The sequence below is a fragment of the Jaculus jaculus genome, chromosome 1 (assembly GCF_020740685.1).
Source record: "Jaculus jaculus isolate mJacJac1 chromosome 1, mJacJac1.mat.Y.cur, whole genome shotgun sequence".
Taxonomy (NCBI): domain Eukaryota; kingdom Metazoa; phylum Chordata; class Mammalia; order Rodentia; family Dipodidae; genus Jaculus; species Jaculus jaculus.
The window spans coordinates 261,700,493-261,720,863 of record NC_059102.1 but is presented as its reverse complement, the minus strand read 5'-3'; the positions used below and the strand labels follow the sequence as shown (position 1 = coordinate 261,720,863).

The following is a 20,371-nucleotide window of genomic DNA, read 5'->3' as shown; positions in this document are numbered from 1 at the left end:
GGGGCCACCCTGGCCAAACGGCTAAGGCAAATGTATGCTGGCCCATGGCTGCTTCTATTAGGCAGCAAGCTCAAAGAAGGCATTCCTATCACAGACATCCAAGCTGACTCTTTTGTCCCAAGGAGAAGGGCAGGAGGGCCATCAGCTGAATAAAGGCATCCTGGCTTCTCTCCGGAGGGTTTGGGAAAGGCTGGGGTGCTCTGCAGTCCTGCCTGACATACCCAGGGCTTAGCATGATGCTGTACCGGCCCCATCTCTTGCCACAGACCAGTCACCAGGGTGCAGGTCACAAGGCAAAGAGTCCCACGTAAAGCCAGATGCACAAAGAGGCAATGTATCTAGAGTTTGCAGCGGCTAGCTGCCCTAGTATGCCCATTCGTTCCCTCCCTTCCTCTCTCTCTCTCTCTCTCTCTCTCCCCTTGCAAATAAATAAAAAATAAATAAATAAAATAATTTTTAAAGCAAGTTTAAGCCAGGTGTGGTGACACACACTTTCTTTTTAATTTTTCTTGGTTTATTTTTATTTATTTATTTATTTATTTATTTATTTATTTATTTAAGAGCAACAGACAGAGAAAGAGGCGGAGAGAGAAAGAGAGAATGGGTGCGCCAGGGCTTCCAGCCACTGCAGACGAATTCCAGATGTGTGCGTCCCCTTGTGCATCTGGCTAACGTGGGTCCTGGAGAATCGAGCCTCGAACCGGGGTCCTTAGGCTTCACAGGCAAGCGCTTAACCACTAAGCCATTCTCCAGCCCATGACACACACTTAAAAAAAAAAAATTATTGTGATTTATTTTTATTTATTTGAGAACGACAGACAGAGAAAGAGGCAGAGACAGAGAGAGAGAATGGGCATGCCAGGGCTTCCAGCCACTGCAAACAAACTCCAGATGCATGCACCCCCTTGTGCATCTGGCTAACATGGGTCCTGGGGAATTGAGCCTCAAACCGGGATCCTCAGGCTTCACAGGCAAACGCTTAACCGCTAAACCATCTCTCCAGCCCATGACATACACTTTTAATCCCAGCACTCAGGAGGCAGAGGTAGGAGGAGGAGTGCCATGAGTTTGAGGCTATTCCAGTACTCCAGAGTAAGTTCAGGTCAGCCTGGGCTAGAGTGAGACCCTACCACACACACACACAAATAAAATAAAACAGGTCCATGGTCCATGTGGTAGTGATTGCCTTCAAGCCCAGCACTCAGGAGGTAGGAAGTTCACTATGAGTTCCAGGCCAGTCTGGGACTACAGAGTGAGTTCCAGGTCAGTCTGGGTTACAGTAAGACCCTGCTTCCAAAACCCAAAAACCAATAACAGATTTTGTTTTAGTAGGTCTAAACTCCCAGGTGATGTAGACCCTGCTGAGCCAGGAACAGCAGATTCAGAGCCTCAAAGGACTAGATGTGAAGCGTGGCACTTTGAAGATGCTGAGGCACTTATGTCCCTTCCCCCATAAGCCTAGAAACTTTGAGATGTGGAAGAGATAGAACTGGGGGTAAGGCAGGTCCCAACAGTGCATGCTCATCTCAGATTAGAAGCAATGCACTACAGAAGCAAAGTGAAAGACCCTTTGAGAGGGAAAGAGCCCTGCGGAGCAGAATTTTCTTTCAGCTCGGTGTAGGTCAGGAGATTTCTCCAACACAACAGCAAGTCACAGGTTGGCATTATACAAATCCTCGACCCCATCAGTGAGGGCTCATGAGTATTTGGGACCAATGTGAAAGGAGGCTTTGGGCTCCCCTTAACATTGACCCTCCCTCTAATTCAGATCATCTCTTTTATGTAGGTGACAGGAGATCTAAGCCTAACAGCTCTCCACAGGAAAATAGCCTGGGAGTTTTTAGCTCGATGAGCTCAATTTAAACATCAGTGATTTGCAAACCTCATCTGGTATAATAGAAATAGATTGTCAAGTTGGAAGATATCAGAATTCTATGGAACAGACCGCAGTACTGTGTTCCTAGAGTTGTTATTTTAAATTGTCCATAATTGCCAGATATCACTCTAACGAGAACATTAATTCATTTAACTTTTTCAATAACCCTACCAGATATGTTCCATCATCAACTACATTTTGTGGATTGGTAAACTGAGGCTCAAAGAGGTTAAGAATTAGCCAGGTGTGGTGGTACACACCTTTAATTCCAGCACTTGAGAGGCAGAGGTAGGAGGATCACCATGAGTTCCAATCCACCCTGAAACTACATAGTCAATTCCAAGTCAGCCTGGACTAGAGTGAAACTCTACCTCAAAAAAAAAAAAAAAAAAAAATTGCAGGAATATGGATGAATCTGGAAAGGATTATACCTAGTGAGTTAACTCAGGCCCAGAAAGCCAAACATCACATGTTCTTTCTCATATGTGGATCCGAGGGGACTTCTGTCTGAGTAAGAAGAAAACTCAGTAGCAGAGGCCAGTAAGCTAGAAATGAGATATAAAGGGAACAGAAAGGGAGGGAGGGGTACTTAATAGGATGGTATTGTACATATGTAAGTGGAAGAACAGATTAATGGGGGTGGAAAGGCCTAAGTGAGGTCAAGGAAAGAGACTGAATAAAGGAAAAGTGGGGGGAGGGCTAATCAAAATCTAAGAGGATAGAAAAAAGCCATATGGAAACCTACTTTTTTGGACAATGGAATACTCAGGAGCCATAGATTATTACTAGAAATTTTTCAGTGCTAGGGATGGGATCCTTTCCAATGAGTTGTTGGCCAGGGAGGTCACTGATACCACCCCCCCCCCAAACATTACAGGTCATTGCCAAGTCTCTTGGTTTCCCACCAAGAATAAATGGTAAGACCCTACTGCTGAAGATTCCACATATTTGGGTTGCAAGGTCACTGAGAAATCTTGCTGGAGCTGAGCTGAAATCCCCCTCCATGTAGATCAGCTGATAGAAAGCTAGAAAAAGCTATGCTGTATGCAGTTCTATGGAAAGAGAGAAGTCATCAGCGGAGATACTCAACAGTGGACACTGCAAGCCTTAAATTTGGCCAGCCAGGCCAAATGAGCCAATGGGTGCAATAGTGGCATATCTGTTATGGGGAAAACCAACTGCCCTCTAATTGGACTGGAGGCCTGCTCCATGGGAGGGAATACATCCCTGATACTGAAAACTTAAAACAGAGGTAGTCATGAGCTAATGTCTGCTGCTGTCTGGCTAAATGTATATACTATACTTATCAAACTGCCCAGTAAGCACTTCTCTTAATGTTCATACCCTTATATTAATGCTACTTTCACTTTTGGTAGAGAATCTTCTCTTTTCAGATGTCAGTGACCTTGGGACGACTCAGAAGGTATCATGTTGCTGGAAAGAACTGACCGGAAAAATAAAAAATAAAAAATAAATAAAGAAGTGACCGGAGTGCTCAATATTGTAATATCTCTATTACACCTTCCAAGGCTCAGGGTCTAACGTGGAAGAGGTGGTGGAAAGAATGTAAGAGCCAAAGGAAGGGTATTACTCCTTACAACACGCTCCTCCAGACACAAAATGGCCTGGATGTCCATGACCTCACAGTGCCTGATACTACCTACACAAGACCATCATAATAGGAGGAAAAGATGATGGCATCAAAATAAAAGAGAGACTGATTGAGAGGGGGAGGGATATGATGGAGAGTGGAGTTTCAAAGGGGAAGGGAGGGGGAGGGAGGGCATTACCATGGGTTATTGTCTACAATTATGAAAATTGTCAATTAAAAAAATAAATTAAATGAAAAGAAAATAAAGAGGTTAGGAATTATAACCCTTGCCACCTAGTTCCCCAGTTTTGGCAGATTCTGGAAACTGTACACTGAAGCTGAGGTTAATATTTTATTTATTTTTTTTCTTTTATAGCATCTGATGGGAATTGCAGTGCACACTATAGTAATAAAAAACAAAGGGCTGGAAGGATTGCTTAGTGGTTAAGTCATTTGCCTGCAAAGCCAAAGGATCCACATTAGCCAGATGCACAAGTAGGTGCATGCATCTGGAGTTCATTTGCAGTGGCTGGAGGCCCTGGAACACCCATTCCCCCTGACACCATCAAATAAATAAATAAGTAAAAATAAAAAAAAAATTAAAGAAAACAAGTTAGGACCTTAAATCAGGACAAGGAGGATTTAAATGTCTCTTGCCTTTACTCTATAAAATAGGTATGAGGAGTAATTAAAATGAATTTTTTAAAAATCACTTATAACCAGAGTCATAGCTGGTCACAAGCCCAAACAGACAGATACCAGTGACTGTATTTTTCCACTATGGCATATGATCTATGGATCCTTTTCTGAGTCTTGAAATAATGACAAACGAGCAGCCCAGAAAAGCACAGCTAGGACACTGAACTAGAACTAAAATGTGAAATTTAGCAGAAGAAAAGTCAAGCTCAGCATTGAGGACGGACACATGTTGACGCTGTCCAACAATGCAAAAGCGGCTCTGCCTTGCAGGATGGGGATGCCCAAGTGGGGGCTGGGCAGCCAAGTCCAAAGCCGAGATTTTTAAGTCCTACTCCTATCGTGGCCTCTCTACCCAGAAAAACACTGACACGTGAAGCTCAGGAGTTGCATGTAGTCTAGTGGGTGTGTGTGACAGAGAAGAAGTGACAGCAACAGTCAGACTTAAACTTGGCCAAGATGCCTGTAAATTGAACTAAAGGGAGGATTGTGGGAGATATGCAAATCATCACCAAGAATAACTCTGCTGTCCTGACCTGTTATCTCAGGAGGTTCTTGTGGGAGTGACAAACTCCTCTAAGCTGGCTGAAAATAGCTTGCTTCTTCTCAAGGAAATATTGAAGATATTAAAGATGTATAGAGTCACAAAATCACAAAAGGTCTGAAAGACTTAACTACCTTATCCAAGCAGCCCTACAGTGAGTGACACAAGCGTCTCTAGGAGGAAGGTGGAGAAGGATGAGAAAGACAGGCTTCAGTTCCATACTGCCAATCTTTAGTCAGTGACAGGGACAGAGAAATTCTGGCTCTGGGCCAGCAGCTAAGGGATGAATTATCTGAAATCTCAACCTAGGAAAAGATGTGGGTTGAAGGCAGGGTTGTATCTCTAGGATCTTCTCACCAAGCTTAAGAAAGGCAATTATCAAGAACCACTAGCTTGGGCTGGAGAGATGGCTCAGAGTTAAGGTGCTTGCCTGCAAAGCCTAATGAACTGGGTTCAATTCTGCAGTAACCACGTAAAACCAGATGCACAAAGGGATGTATGTATCTGGAGTTTGTTTGCAGTGGCTAGAGATCCTGGTCTCTCTCTGCTTGCAAATAAATAAATAAATAAATTATTAAAAACAAAGAACCACTAACTTGAAAGTATTATGCACATGGCTTGGGAGATACAAACATATCAGATGGAAGAATACTGTAGAACTTCTATTTCCAAACCAGTTATTTCAATTAATGAAAAGATCACTAAAAACATATCCTAGGAAGGCATGGTGGTACATGCCTTTAATTCTAGCACTTAGGAGGCTGTTTATCCTGGTTAACTACTGGTTAACCAAGGTAAGTCTGGGATAGAGCAAGACTCTACCTCAAACACACACACACACACACACACACACACACATACATACACACACAGAGGGAGAGAGAGAGAGAGGAGGGAGGGAGCAAAAGAGCTGGGTGTGCTGGGGCACACCTGTAATGCCAGCACTCAGGAGGCAGAGGTAGGAGAATTGCCATGAGTTTGAGGCCACCCTGAGACTACATAATGAATTCCAGGTTAGCCTGGGCTAGAGCTAGATCCTACCTCAAAAAACCAAAGAGAGAGCTGAAGAGTTGGCTTAGCAGTTAAGGCGCATGCCTGCAAAGCCAAAGGAGCCCAGTTTGACTCTCCAGGACCCACGTAAGCCAGATGCATAAGGGGGCGCATGCATCTGGAGTTCATCTGCAGTGGCTGGAGGACATGGTGCACCCATTCTCTCTCTCTCTTTCTCTCTCAAATAAATAAATAAAATAGATTAATTTTTTTTAAAAAAACTATTTAAAAAGAAAAAGAAACAAAAGACATCCTAGCTGGGCATGGTGGCACACACGTTTAGTCCCAGCACTTGGGAGGCACAGGTAGAAGGATAGCTGTGAGTTAGAGGACAGCCTGGAACTATACAGTGGTTCAGGTCAGCCTGAGCTGGAGGGAGAGAGTACCTAAAAAAAAAAAAAAAAAAACTTAGGGCTGCAGAAATAGCTCAGCAGTTAAGGCACTATGACCTCAGTTCAGTTCTCCAGTACCCATATAAAGCCATATGCACAAAATGGTACATTCATCTGGAATTGATTTGCAGAGGCTAGAAGCCCTAGCACACCCATCTTCTCTCTCTCTCCAAGTAAATAAATAAAACATTTTTAGAAAAGATTTCCTAAGGGTTGGAGAGATGGCTCAGGGTTAAAAGCACTTGCTTACAAAGCCTGATGGCTAGGTTCTATTCCTCAGTATCCACATGAAGCCAGATGCACACAGTGGTGCAAGGGAATTTGTTTGCCTGAACGGGTCGGGGATTCTGATGTGCCCATGCTCACACACACTCTCTCTCTGCCTCTCTTCCTCTTTCTTTTAAATAAGTCAATAAAATATTTTAAAAGATAGCCCAGCCAGGCGTGGTGGTGCACGCCTTTAATCCCAGCACTCAGGGGGCAGAAGTAGGAGGATCATTGTGAGTTTGAGGTCACCCTGAGACTACATAGTGAATTACAGGTCAGCCTGGACTAGAGTGAGACCCTACCTTGAAAAACCAAAGTAGGTTTGGGTTAGGGATACACAACGTGTTCCTCCAGACACAAAATGGCCTGGATATCCATGACCTCACAGTGCCTGACACTACCTACACAAGACCATCATAAGAGGAAGAAAAGATGATGACATCAAAATAAAAGAGAAATTGATTGTGAGGGGGAGGGGATATGATGGAGAATGAAGTTTCAAAGCAGAAAGTGGGGGGAGGGAGGGCATTACCATGGGACATTGTTTACCATTAGAGAAGTTGTCAATAAAAATAAAATAAATTTTAAAAAAAGATAGCCCAGGGCTAAGGAGATGACTGGTAAAGTGCTTGAGGATGGGAATTTGGATCACCAGCACCCTTGTTAAAGCTGGGCGGGCGTGTACCTGTAGTCCCAGCGCTGCGGAGGCAGAGACAGGGAATCCGTAGGGCTCACCGGCTAGCTAGTGTAACCTAATTGCTGTGCTCCAGGTTCCATGAGAGACCTTACCTCAGAATAGACAATGAAGGGGCTGGGGAGATGGCTTAGAGGTTAAGGTGCTTGCTTGCAATGCCAAAAGACCCAGGTTCAATTCCCCAGGACCCACATAAACCAGATGCACAAGGTGGCACAGGCATCTGGAGTTCATTTCCAGCAGCTGAAGGCCCTAGTATGCCCAATATGTCACTCTCTTTCTCTCGCTCTTGCTATCTACCTCTTTTTCAAATAAATAAAACATACACAAATATACAATAAAGAGCTGGAGAGGTGGCTCAGCCATTAAGGCATTTGCCTGCAAAGCCTAATGACCCTGGTTCAATTCCTCAGTACCCATATAAAGCCAGATACACAATGTGATCTATGCACCAGGAGTTTCTTTGCAGTGAATGGAGGCCCTGGTGTGCCCATTCTCTTTCTCTCTGTCTCCCTCTGCTTGCAAATAAATAAATATATATATTTAGATAGATTGATTGATGATAGATAGGTAGATAGATAGATAGATGGGTGATAGATAGATAGATAATTTACTTCCAGCACTGAGGTAGGAGGATTACCATGAGTTTGAGGCCAGTCTAGCACTATATGGTATGTTCCAAGTCAGCCTAGATTAGAGTGAGACCCTGTCTCAAACCAAAACAAACCAAACCAGGGCTCGAGGGATAGGTCAGCAGTTAAGGCACTTGCCTACTAAGCTTAAGGACCAGGGTTCAATTCTCCAGTACCTATTAGTTGCAGTCTGGTTTGCATTGCTGGCAGAAATCACCTGACCAAGAGCTGTTTGTGGGGGGGGAAAGGGAGTTTGTTTCGGCTTACAGAATTGAGGGGATGCTCAACAATGGCAGGGTAAATGATGGCATGAGCAGAGGGTGGCTATCACCCCCTGGTCAACATAAGGTGGACAATAACAAGAGGAGAGTGTGCCAAACACCAGCAAGGTGACACTGGCTATAATATCCATAAGCCCGCCCCCAACAATGCATTGCCTCTAAGAGGCATTAATTCCCAAATCTCCATCAGCTGGGAACCTAGCATTCAGAAAACCTAAGTTTATGGGGACACCTGAATCAAACTACCACATTCCACCCCCGGCCCCCATAAACTGATAACCATCCATGATGTAAAATGCAATGCATTCAATCCAACTTTAAAAGTCCCCATATTTTTTATCAATCCTAATGATGTTCAAATAGCTCCATAATCCAAGGTCTTTTAACTGAGCCATAATATAAAAAAAAATCCAGGCTGGAGAGATGGCTTAGCGGTTAGGCACTTGCCTGTGAAGGCTAAGGACCCCAGTTCGAGGCTCGATTCCCCAGGACCCACGTTAGCCAGATGCACAAGGGGGTGCATGCATCTCTGGCATGCCCATTCTCTCTCTCTCCTCCTCTTCTCTGTCTGTCACTCTCAAATAATAATAAAAAATTCCCCCCCCAAAAAAAACCCATAATGGCACAGAATACACATTCACACCACAAAAGATGGCATTGGGCATAGCAAAGAAACATTCAGCCAATACAAGATTTGAAACAACCAGGGCAAACATCAAGCTCTGTAGCTTCAAGTTCAACAACTCTAGCCAGTGACAAATCTCCAAGTCCGGTAATTCTTATCAGCAACAATTCTTGGGAGTTCCAATTCCATTCCTCCAGCTAGGCTACTCACAGTCCTGGAAAACTTGGCCAGCATCTTTCCTTAGCAGCCATCTCGTGGTCCCGGCATCTCCACTGGGTCTCCTCTGCAACCCACGGTTCATCCTCATGGCTCCGTCGGGTCTCCATGCAGGCATCCAGCAAACCTGCTTCACGCTGCCCATGGCCATTTCCAAAACACAAGACCACATTGCAAACTCAATGACTCTCTTTCCTGCATTTCTTACACTCCACAAAACCAGGTAGGGTGCCAATTTGTTAATCCTGTGGGGGTGGGGGAAGCAGACTTTGAAGAACAGGACACTCCTTGAGCACTCAGACCCCTTCACAAGAGTCTACATTCTTCCTCTTGCCCTAGTACAGGTCAGCTGGCCCAATCTCAATGGTTGTAATCTCTCATATAATTGCAGCTTAACGGCAGCAGTTTGGGCCCAAAGATTTCTTTCTGTGCCATATCCCTCTGCATTCACCAGTCCATTTCTACACACTGAAAACCTGCACAAGTTCTCAGGACACAGGCATATCAGCAAGCCTCTCACACAATATACACACACACCACACAAATACACACACATAAAAGGCAATGGATGTATGTGTGTCACTTTGGCTTTGCCATCAGATTCAGAAGATGCTGGGCCCAATCTAGGCACTCCACTTAGACTCAAGTGTGTCTTCTCTGGGGTCCAGACACTCTAAGTCTTGGGCTTATCATCTATTTCCTTTTAGTGGCACCTTCCTAACACAGACACCAGGCACAGCCCATCCAAAGGTGTCTGAGCTCAGCCCTGTCTCAGCTCACCAGCCCTCCTTTCCCAGCCACTCAGCCTCACTCTCTTAGAGGTTTCTGCTCACTAAGATACCCCTCAGTGTTTCCGACTCCATGTCTCCCTGCTTTCTTCCAATCTGGGTCTGGCCACCATGGGACAGGTCTCAAAGGCTCTTCATCTTGCTCCCTCAGAACTTTTGCACCACTTGGGTCCAGCCTCCAACAGCACAAGTCCTTAGAAAGCTGGGACAGGAGTGGCTTTCAACCCTTAACAGGGTAGCACATTCAGCCATGACCCTTCCCTTCTCCCACTGTGTCTTAGACTATGATCAGCTTTCCGTGTTCATGTGCACCGTGAGCCTCACAGAGACACTCTGGCCCCACGGCACAGGAGGCAGTATTTGCCACCCGCCTCTTGTAGGCTTCAGAGCCTGGACACTTGGAGAGAGGAGGCTACCAGAGCACCCTGAGCAGCCAGCTACAAATAAGCCAGGACTGTCAAGGGTACCAACGTCATCACATTGGCTCAAGCTCCCTTCCCTCCTCTCCCTCACTAACCATTCAAATCAGTGAGTGCTGAGAACATTGACAAGAGGCCCACCATGGACGCAGCTGGGATCCAAGCTTCCTGATCCACCCAACCTCCTCCCAGGCAGTTGGGACTGTAAAGAGAATACACCCAAGTGGAAAGGAAAGGAGATGCCTCTCGCCTGTAAAGACCCCGCCCGTTCTTCTGTTTGCCAAAGAGCAAAGTCCCTATGGGCAGACAGGGACGTCATGGCCTACTGAGTGCACCCCCCCCCAATGAAAACTGAGGAGCAGACTCGGTTCACACAGCATGACAAAGTGGAACCAAACAGCACGACTTTCTCCACCATGCTCCTGAATCTTAAAGCTGCGTGAGGAGCAGCATGTGTAAGGCCAGCATTCTGCCGGGGGAATTCCAGAGCCACTCCAGTCCCCGCTGACCTCAGCCTCTGGACACAGGTCTCCCATTGAATCTCGTCTTCAGTGGAAGCCACACACTGGCAGCCTCTCGCTGCATATCACCATTGTCCAACTGGTGTCTGGTTTAAGGCTTTCCTGTCCCAAACAGTTCTCAGAGGGCTGAGACATTCGGCACGGCCCCAGGACTCTGACATGGAAGCTGCCCTCAGTGACACCCACACACTTTAGCAAACAGAAACACCTGTCAGGAGGCTTAGCTGCACGTGGCTTTCCTTCCCCAGCTACCTCTCCTCACCCAGTGGGTGGGGCCGGATTGCTTCTGATCGATCGGTCTTCCGTTTCCACAACCCTGGGACAGCAGACAAAGGGCACCCCAGTTGTGGGTGCAGCATTAGGCCCGTGATGTTGAGGTGACAGGACAAATCCCTGACTTTCCCCATGAGAGAAACTGTCAGTTCTTAGAGCAAGCGTAACCCTAGGCAAACTGTGAACCTGAGCAAGACAGCCTGTTCGGGCCGTGCCTGTACAGCTTGCTACCTCAGTGACCTCAGCTCGCTTCTACATGGGAGCTGCAAGGATCCAACAGGTAACATGACATACAGGAGGTGAGAGAAAGCCTGAAGTTTTTTTCATTTTCTCAAAGTTTGTGAAACCGTGGGGCAAGACTACATTGACATGTCCTCCTTGAATATAACAGAAAGCTGTTCTGAGAGCTATATGTGTATTGCTGAAGCAAGATAAAAAGCTCTTCTGCTATGCACAAACATTCCAAGTAGGTCTTACTTTTCAAATGTCTGTGATTACCTTCTCACCTGTGTATCTTGCTTTCCACTTTCTTTTAACTTTTTTTTTTCTTTTTTTAGGGGTTGGAGAGATGGCTTAGCAATGAAGCACTTGCCTGTGAAGCCTAAGGACCCCATTTTGAGGCTCAATTCCACAGGACTCACATAAGCCAAATGCACAAGGTGGCGTGGGCATCTGGAGTTGGTTTGCAGTGGCTGGAGGGCCTGGTGTACCCATTCTCTCTCTATCTGCCTCTTCCTCTGTCTCTTTCTCTCTCTCTCATATAAATAAATAAATAAAATCTTAAATTTTTTATTTACTTTATTTATTTAAAAAACACAGAAAGAGATAGAGAGAGAATGGGTGCACCAGGGCCTTCAGTGGCTGCAAACAAATTCCAGATGCATGCACTACCTTGTGCACTTGGCTTACAGGGGTCCTGGGGAATCGATCATAGGTCCTTTGGCTTTGCAGGCAAGCACCTTAACCGCTAAGCCATCTCTCCAGCCCTTGCTTTCTGCTTTCTGCTCTCTGCAGATTGGGCAGATTGGGATGGCAAATTCCTTATGAGAAAGTCAGGCCAGGTATGATGGTCCATACCTTTAATCCCAGCACTCAGTACACCAAGGCTGGAGTTTGAGGCCAGCCTCTGAGAGTACAGAGTTAGTTCCAGGTCAGGCTGGGCTAGAGTGAGACCCTACCTCGAACAAACAAAAAACAAACAAACAAACAAAAAGAGTAAGAGGGCCCTAGAAACTCAACAACTCCAGCCCCCTGCCCCCACCCATCTCCTGCCTTCAGGCTGTGCCCCAAACCGGCTACACCTCCCTCACCCCGCATCTAAGTTTATGAGTAAGCCACCAAAGAGAGAGTCCATACAGAAGGTTAAGAGGGGAATCCACTGTGGACAGAGCTGGTCCTGGAGACTCAGTTTCAGCCCCTGGATTTTATAAACGGAGAAACTAAAGCTCAAAGAGGAAGGGCGGGCGGGGCGGGGGCAGAGCTGCGTTTGCATGGTCCATAGCTTGCCCGCTGGACCCAGCTGCCTTGCTCACCACCGGGAAAAGCTCTAACAGCTCACCATCAGACCTTCCAAAAGTCCCATCTCAGCCAAGACAGCTCACGCCAGGAAACATGCACACAGAGGCAGACACAGCACAGCATCCTGTCCTACCGCCTTGCTCTGGCTTTCCCAACCCTGTGAGGAAGGAAAGAGAGGGCTATACTGGGGGCATCTGGGATTTGTCAGCCTCTTTGTCCGGCCCTTGTCCTTCTCCATCTCTCTTGAGTCTGTTTCCCCCCTGTTCCTCACCCCCTCCCCCAAATACCAGCTAACTGGTTACCCAGGCAACCCAGCTGGGAGGCTGCCCGTTACCATGGCAACTCAGCATGTCCACCAGGCTGCCATGCACAGGAAGGTCAGGGGACCAGCCAAGCTGCAGAGCAGCTGGGATGTTGCTGGCCGGACTGGTCCAGGCCAGGAGGCCTACATGCCTGAGAGAATTAAGTTCTGTCGGTCAGGTACCTCTCAGTTTCCTACAAGGCAGCATGGAGCGAGAACCACATGCCGACCTCTCCGGCTCTCTCGCCCAAGTCGGATTCCTGCAGCCTTTGTCCCAGAGTTCTTACCGCCTCTCTTCCTTCAGTGGCTCTCAGACTAGGAGCTGCTGGATGTTACTCAGCCTGGGCCCCTCACACTGCTCCCTTTCTATTCAGGAGTTTACAAGAACGCAACACGTGGAGCTCTGCATGCACATTTGGTCTCTTCATGAGACATACTGTTAGTAATTATAAGGGCAAGCTAACATTTTCTAGTACTATGCTAAGCATGTTCTAGCTGCCTTCTGTAAAATTTCTTTTCCTTTATTTTAAATATTTATTTATTTGAGAAAGAGAGGAAGAAAGAGGCAGATAGAGAGTAAATGGGAGTGCAGAGCCTCTAGCCACTGCAAAAAACTCCAACAAATATGTCACCTCATGCATCTGGTTTATGTGGGTACTGGGGAATTGAACCTGGGTCCTTTGGCTTTGCTGACAAGCACCTTAAGCACTAAGCCATCTCTCCAGCCCCCTCCCCTCCTTCTTTCTTTCTTTCTTTCTTTTTTTTCTTTTTTTCTTATTTTTTTTTCAAGGTAGGGTCTCACTCTAGCTCAGGCTGACCTGGAAATTACTCTGTAGTCTCAGGGTAGCCTCAAACTCATGGCAATCCTCCTACCTCTGCCTCCTGAGTGCTGGGATTAAAGACGTGCGCCACCACGCCTGGCCCTGCCCTCCTTTTTATGATAGTCTCACGCTAGCCCAGGCTGACCTGGAATTCACTATGTAGTCAGGGTGGCCTCAAACTCATAGAGATCATCCTATCTCAGCCTCCTGGGTATTGGGATTAAAGGCATGTGCCACCACACCTGGTTTGTAAAATTTCTTGATTGTCCATACATACAGCTACTGAGACTTTAGAAGCTTGAGACTTGTCCAAGGTCACAGAACTAAGATGAAGGATATAGATTGGAATCCTGAAATTTCTTGAGCTGCTGGTACCTGCCCTTCATCCAGCAAGCTACCAACTCGTCCAGCCTCAAGAAGACTTTGAACATTAAAAGATTACTCAGTGCTCAATATTTTAGTTATATTATTCATTCATTTCATCATGACAGCCTAAAAACAGACTCAGCCAGGTGTGGTGGTGCACATCTTTAACCCCAGCACTTTGGAGACAGAAGTATGAGGATCTCCGTGAGATTGAGGCCACCTTGCGTCTACATAGTGAAAGTGAATTCCAGGTTAGCCTAAGCTAGAGTGAGACCCTACCTCAGGGAAAAAACAAACAAACAAACAAGCAAGGGCTAGGGAGATTACTTAGTGGTTAAGGCACTTACCTGAGAAGCCTAAGGACCCAGGTTCAATTCCCCAGAACCCACATAAGCCAGATGCACAAGATGCATATAGAATTCGTTTGCAATGGCTAGAAGCCTGGTGTGCCATTCTCTCTCTAAATAAATATATAATAATAAAATCTTTTATGCTGAGTGTGGTGGTGCACACCTTTAATCCCAGCACTTGGGAGGCAGAGGTAGGAGGATTGTTGCTAGTGCAAGGCCAGCCTGAGACTAAGTAGTGAATTCCAGGTCAGCCTGAGCTACAGCAAGACCCTACCTTGAAAAACTAACTAAGTAAATAAATAAAATCTTAAAAAAAAAACAAAAAAAAAACCCTGAGACTCGGAGGATTTTACCTATTTATTTATTTTTAGACAGCATCTTGTTGCGCAGCTCACGCTAGCCTAACACTAGAGGTCCTCTGCCTTGGCCATCCGAGGACTAAGATTAGAGGTGTACACCATCATACGGGGCTCTGAGAACCAGAGACTTTAAGGACCTCCTAAGGTAATGAAACTCAGAGCAATGACACTGCCTGGGAGCTTCTTTTTCTGGGCCAGGCTGTAGCATATGTTTCTATTCTATTCAGAATAATCATTTACCCGCCTGCCTGTTCCCTTAAGAATTAAAAAGAATTTTGCAACATAGTGAGACCCTGCCTCAAAAAAAGTAAACCCTCACATTTGCAACCTAGGACCTTTCTGTTTGCTATAGAATTATTACTCCCATTTTAAAGTTGAAGAAACAATTTCAGGGAGCTAGGGAGATGGACCAATGATTAAAGACACTTGCTTGCAAAGCCTGTCAGTCCAGGGCTTGATTCCCCAGCTACCCATGTAATGCCAAACAAAAAGTGGCACAGGGCTGGAGAGATGGCTTAGCGGTTAAACGCTTGCCTGTGAAGCCTAAGGACCCCAGTTCGAGGCTCGATTCTCCAGGACCCACGTTAGCCAGATGCACAAGGGGGCGCACGCATCTGGAGTTCGTTTACAGCGGCTGGTGGCCCTGGCGCGCCCATTCTCTCTCTCTCTCTCTCTCTCTCTCTGCCTCTTTCTCTCTGTCTGTCACTCTCAAATAAAATAAATAAAAATGTTTAAAAAAAAAAGTGGCACATATGTGGCAAAATAAATACAAATAAATAAATAATTTTTTAAAAAGAAACCATTTCAAATGTTCAGCATATTGGTATATGCCTTTAGCACCAACACTTGGGAAGTCTTAGGTAGAAGAAGCACAATGTATTTAAGGCCAGCCTAGGGCTACAGAATGTATTCCAGGTCATCCTGGGCTAAAGTGAGACCCTACCTTAAAAAAAAAAAAGGGGGGGCTGGAGAAATGGCTTAGTGGCTAAGGCATTTGCCTGAAAAATCAAAGGTCTCAGGTTCAATTCTCCAGCATCCACATAAGCCAGATGCACAAGGTGGCACATGTGCTTGGAGTTCATTTGCAGTGGCTGAAGGCCTTGGTATGCCCACTATCTGCCTCTCTCTCTCTCCCTCTCAAATACATAAATAAATAAAATTTCAGAAGGTCAAGGACATTGGTATGGGAGGGAACCAGGATTCTAGACATCCCTTGTACAATCTGCAGCCTGACACCATATTCTCACCCATCACCCTACCAAGTAGCTTTCGCATTCCATCCCTACTACCATTCTTTCAATTCTGCTATGAGGCAACTCAGGAAGCAATCAAGTGGCCTATAATAATGTCTACATCAGGGCTACAGGGATGGCTTAGTGGTTAAGGCGTTTGCCTGCAAAGCCAAAGTACCTAGGTTCGATTCTCCAGGACCCACGTTAGCCAGATGCACAAGGGGGCGCACGCGTCTAGAGTTCGTGTGTAGTGGCTGGAGGCCCTGGTGTGCCCATAAAAAATGTCCATATCAGCCACTGATGCTCAAGGACTCAAAAACCAAGTAAAATACAATAAAATAAATGACCTTGCCACCAGAGCCAGATGGAATTTAACAGGCAAATTGCAAACATTTGGCTCATTCCAAGCACCTGGCGTTTGCAATTATTGATGCATGATCTTCTCAGGTAATGATCAGCCAGCCAGAGTGGATACAGTAATGTCAGAGCTAATGGGGGAGGGGGGACCCCACGTCCTCCAAGGACTGTAGGCCACCTCCCTGAAGGAGCTGCTCTGAGTCAATCCTGGGAAGACACAGTTGAAACCAGGGAAGCAAGTGGCCCTGAAGCTAGAGATGACGCCCACTTATCAGCTCGGCACAGACGCCCCACACCATTCTCAGTAGCCCACCTGTCTGGCCTTTAAGTAATAGTTCTGGTGTGTGATATACACAGCTCAATAGTGACCCGACATCTGTGAAATTCCTTGTGGTCTACGCAGCGCTTCCGCGTGCGTTACCCATCCAGGCGTCCACGAAGCAGGTGGGTAGTGAAACTAACCCCAGTTGACAGATTAGGAAACAAAGGCGCACAGAGATGAAGTGACTTGCTACAATTCCACGCACCTGATAACTTGTTTCAGGGTTTGAACCCATGCTGTCAAATTCCAGGTATCACTTTTTTCCACCAAGTCTTTTATTAACAACACATAGACCAAAATTAGTTTATCAGGTCAGCTTGTACGACATTTTATCATGGAAATGAGAGAGTCTGGATAGATCAACAAGGGAGGACCAAGAAAGATGTGCACGCAGCAGAAGAAACTGGCAGGCTCCTGGGCTGTGGAAGGCTGAGATGTAGTGGAGGATCCCACTAGACAGAAGACACCAGAGGAGCCAAGTTTCCCCCATTGTGCACCTGCCACAGGAAGCCTGGCAAGTGTGACATTCAAGAGAATCATCCTAAAGGAAGTCACTGTGCCACACCCCACTCTACATGAGACCCTTCCTCAAAAAAGGGGAGGTTGCAATCTGGAGAGATGGCTTAGGGGTTAAGACACTTGCCTGTGAAGCCTAAGAACGTATGTTTAAATCTCTAGGTCCCACATAGCCAGATGCAGTGATACAAGCATGCAATGTCGCACATTCACTACCAGGGGGCACATGCATCTGGAGTTTGCTGACTGTCTGAAAAGCCAGGGTGTGCTCCCTCTCCCACTCTCTCAGTCAAAAATAAAAACTAAAATAAACAAAATAAAATAAAGGGGGGGGGCTGGAGAGATGGCTTAGCGGTTAAGCGCTTGCCTGTGAAGCCTAAGGACCCCGGTTCGAGGCTCGGTTCCCCAGGTCCCACGTTAGCCAGATGCACAAGGGGGCGCACGCGTCTGGAGTTCGTTTGCAGAGGCTGGAAGCCCTGGCGCGCCCATTCTCTCTCTCTCCCTCTATCTGTCTTTCTCTCTGTGTCTGTCGCTCTCAAATAAATAAATAAATAAAAATTTAAAAAATAAAAAAAAATAAAGGGGGGGTTGAACAGATGGATCAGCAGTTAAGGGCACTTGCTTGCAAAACTTGACAGTCTGAGTTTGATTCTCCATTACCCACATACAGCCAGATACAAAATGGCACATGTGTCTACAGTTTATTTGCAGGGGCAAGAGGCCCTGGTGTGCCCACACCCACTCTCTGTGTCTTCTTTCTCTTTGTCTCTTTTTCTCAAATAAATAACCTATATACATATTTATTTATTTTTATTTATTTATTGGGTTTTCAAGGTAGGGTCTCACTCTAGCCCAGGCTGACCTGGAATTCACTATGTAGTCTAAGGTGGCCTGGAATTCACATTGATCCTCCTACCTCTGTTGGGATTAAAGGCGTGCGCCACCACACCCAGCTTCCACCTTGTTTTTTAAATGAAGGGCTCTCACTAAACCTGGGGTTCACCCATTCAACTAGATTAGCTGGCCTGTCTCCACCTCCCCATGCCTAGGATTTCAGGCACACACCACCATGTCCACCTTTTATAGAAATGCTGAGGATTCATCATACGGCAAGCACTTTACTGACAGCCATCTCTCCAGCCTCAAAATAACTACTTTAACAAAAAGTTTTTAAAAAGTAGAAAAGGAACTGCAGAGATGGGTCAGAGATTAAAGATACTTGCCTACAAAGTCTAATAATCTGGGTTTGATTCCCTAGGACCCATGTAAGTCAGATGCACAAAATGGCACATGCATCAGGAGTTCATTTACCAGGGGCTACAGGCCCTAGCGTAGCACACTCATTCTCTCTCTCTCTCTTGCAAATAATTAAAAACGTTTGTTTTATTTCAGAAAGAGAGAAAGAAAGCGGCAGATAGAGAAAGAGAATGGACTCACTAGGGCCTCTAGCCACTGTAAACAAACTCCAGATGTATGTGCTGCCTTGTGCATCTGCCTTACATGGGTCCTAGGGAATCAAACCTAGGTCCTTTGGCTTTACAGGCAAGTGCTGTAACTGCTAAGCTATTTCCCCAGCCCATGTTCTACTTTTTTTTTTTTTTAATATTTTTTTGAGCTGGGGAGATGGTTTAGCAGTTAAAGGCGTTTGCCTGTGAAGCCTAAGGACCACAGTTCAATTCCCCAGGACCTATGTAAGCCAGATGCACAAGGGGGTGCATGCATCTGGTGTTCATTTGCAGTGGCTAGAGGCCCTGGCATGCCCAATCTTTCTCTCTCTCAAATAAATAAATAGATAAAAATACATTTTAAAAAAGAGGTTATGTTGGAATTTCAACTTCTAGTACCTCAGAATATGGTCTTATAAAAAAAAAAGGTGCAGAAATTCAAAACACCAACAAAAATGTACCTTACATAAAAATAAAGTTTCTAGAGCTGGGCGTGGTGGTGCATGACTTTAATCCCAGCCTCAGGAGGCAAAGGTAGGAGGATCACTGTGAGTTCAAGGCCACCCTGAGGCTACATAGTGAATTCCAGGTCAACCTGAGCTAGAGTAAGACACTACCTCAAAAAGCAAACAAAAAAGGTAGAACAGGGTTGGAGAGATGGCTCAATGGCTAAAGTGCTTGCCTGCAATGCCTAACAACCTGGGTTCAATTCCCCAGTACCCATGTAAAGCCAGGTGCACAGAGGTGCATGTGTCTGGAGTTCATCTGTTGTAGCTAAGAGGCCCTGGTGCACCCATATTCTCATTCATGCTATCTCCATCTCCTTGCAAATAAATATCTTTTTAAAGTAGAACAGATATAAAATGAAATACTAGGCAGCTACTTTAAAATCATATAAAAGAATATTTAGAGACATGAAAATGCTTATGTGACAATAAAATATAACTGGTTCAAAATTCTAATGTATATTGTCATGGTAAACCTACTCATGTCTGAGTGTCAATTCAAAAATATACACACATCAAAATGTTTGAATTAAATAAGCAAATCTCTGAAAGAGATAATTATAGGTAATTTTGAACTTTCCTTTACATATTTTTCTGTTCATTGACTTTCCCCCCCCCCCAGGGTAGAATTTTTTTTTTTTTTAAGTTTAGCCCTCCATCACATTCATTCTATGCCTTGGGATTTATCCTAACAAAGTTATTGAACCACAGAGGGGTGGGAAACCCTTATGAACAAACATATTCACAGTGTGTTTATTTATAAAAGGAAAATAAAGCTCACAACCTAAAATGTCCAACTCAGAAATGGCTACATAACTTACAATGCATACACACAATTTTAAGAAGAAACCAATTTTATCCCCCTGTGAAGGAGAAGGGCTGGCATGTTCTGTGGGGCTTCAAGTGATCAGCACCAATGGGTGGCACTCAAGGTTTGACTCAAAACAGAAGACTGTTCCCATCATGCAGAAACCGTTCACAGAAGTGTGAGCTTCAGGTCACTGGGACTCCCCACGGCTTAGGGCTCAGAGGGGCTTAGAGAGAGACCTACCGAGACAGGCTATAAGGGCATCCTGCGGTATGGGTTCTGAGCTGGAGCCTACTGGAAGCTCAATGAATGGCTTTTGCTGATCCCACTTAACTGCTTCCCAAAAAGAAGTTGGTTCTAAGCCGGGAATGGTGGAGCGTGTCTTTAACCCCAGCTCTCAGGAGGCAGAGGTAGGAGGATCGCTGTGAGTTTGAGGCCACCCTGAGACTACGCAGCGAGTTCCAGGTCAGCCTGGGCAGTTTGTTCTGAGGGCAGCAGGACTAGAGGAAGCTTGCACCCAGCTCAGCCAGCTGGGTGAGCCGGCGGCCTGCTTCTGCTCAGCAAGCCAAGCTCTTCTGCCCAACCCAGACGCCCCCTGACCTGCC

At 45.7% G+C, this 20,371-nt stretch overlaps 1 protein-coding gene across 6 annotated transcripts in view; it reads right to left on the bottom strand.

Moving 5' to 3' along the window:
- Positions 1-20,371, bottom strand: part of Plekha6 (pleckstrin homology domain containing A6) — a 180,927-nt gene that overhangs the window by 136,813 nt on the left and 23,743 nt on the right. The window contains exon 1 of one of the 6 annotated variants that reach the window (XM_045159147.1): positions 12,424-12,442. The exons of the other annotated variants lie outside the window; for them this stretch is intronic. The gene's annotated coding sequence lies outside the window, so the exon portion shown is untranslated. Of the gene's footprint in view, positions 1-12,423; positions 12,443-20,371 lie in introns of those variants that run through there. 6 annotated transcript variants of the gene reach the window in all.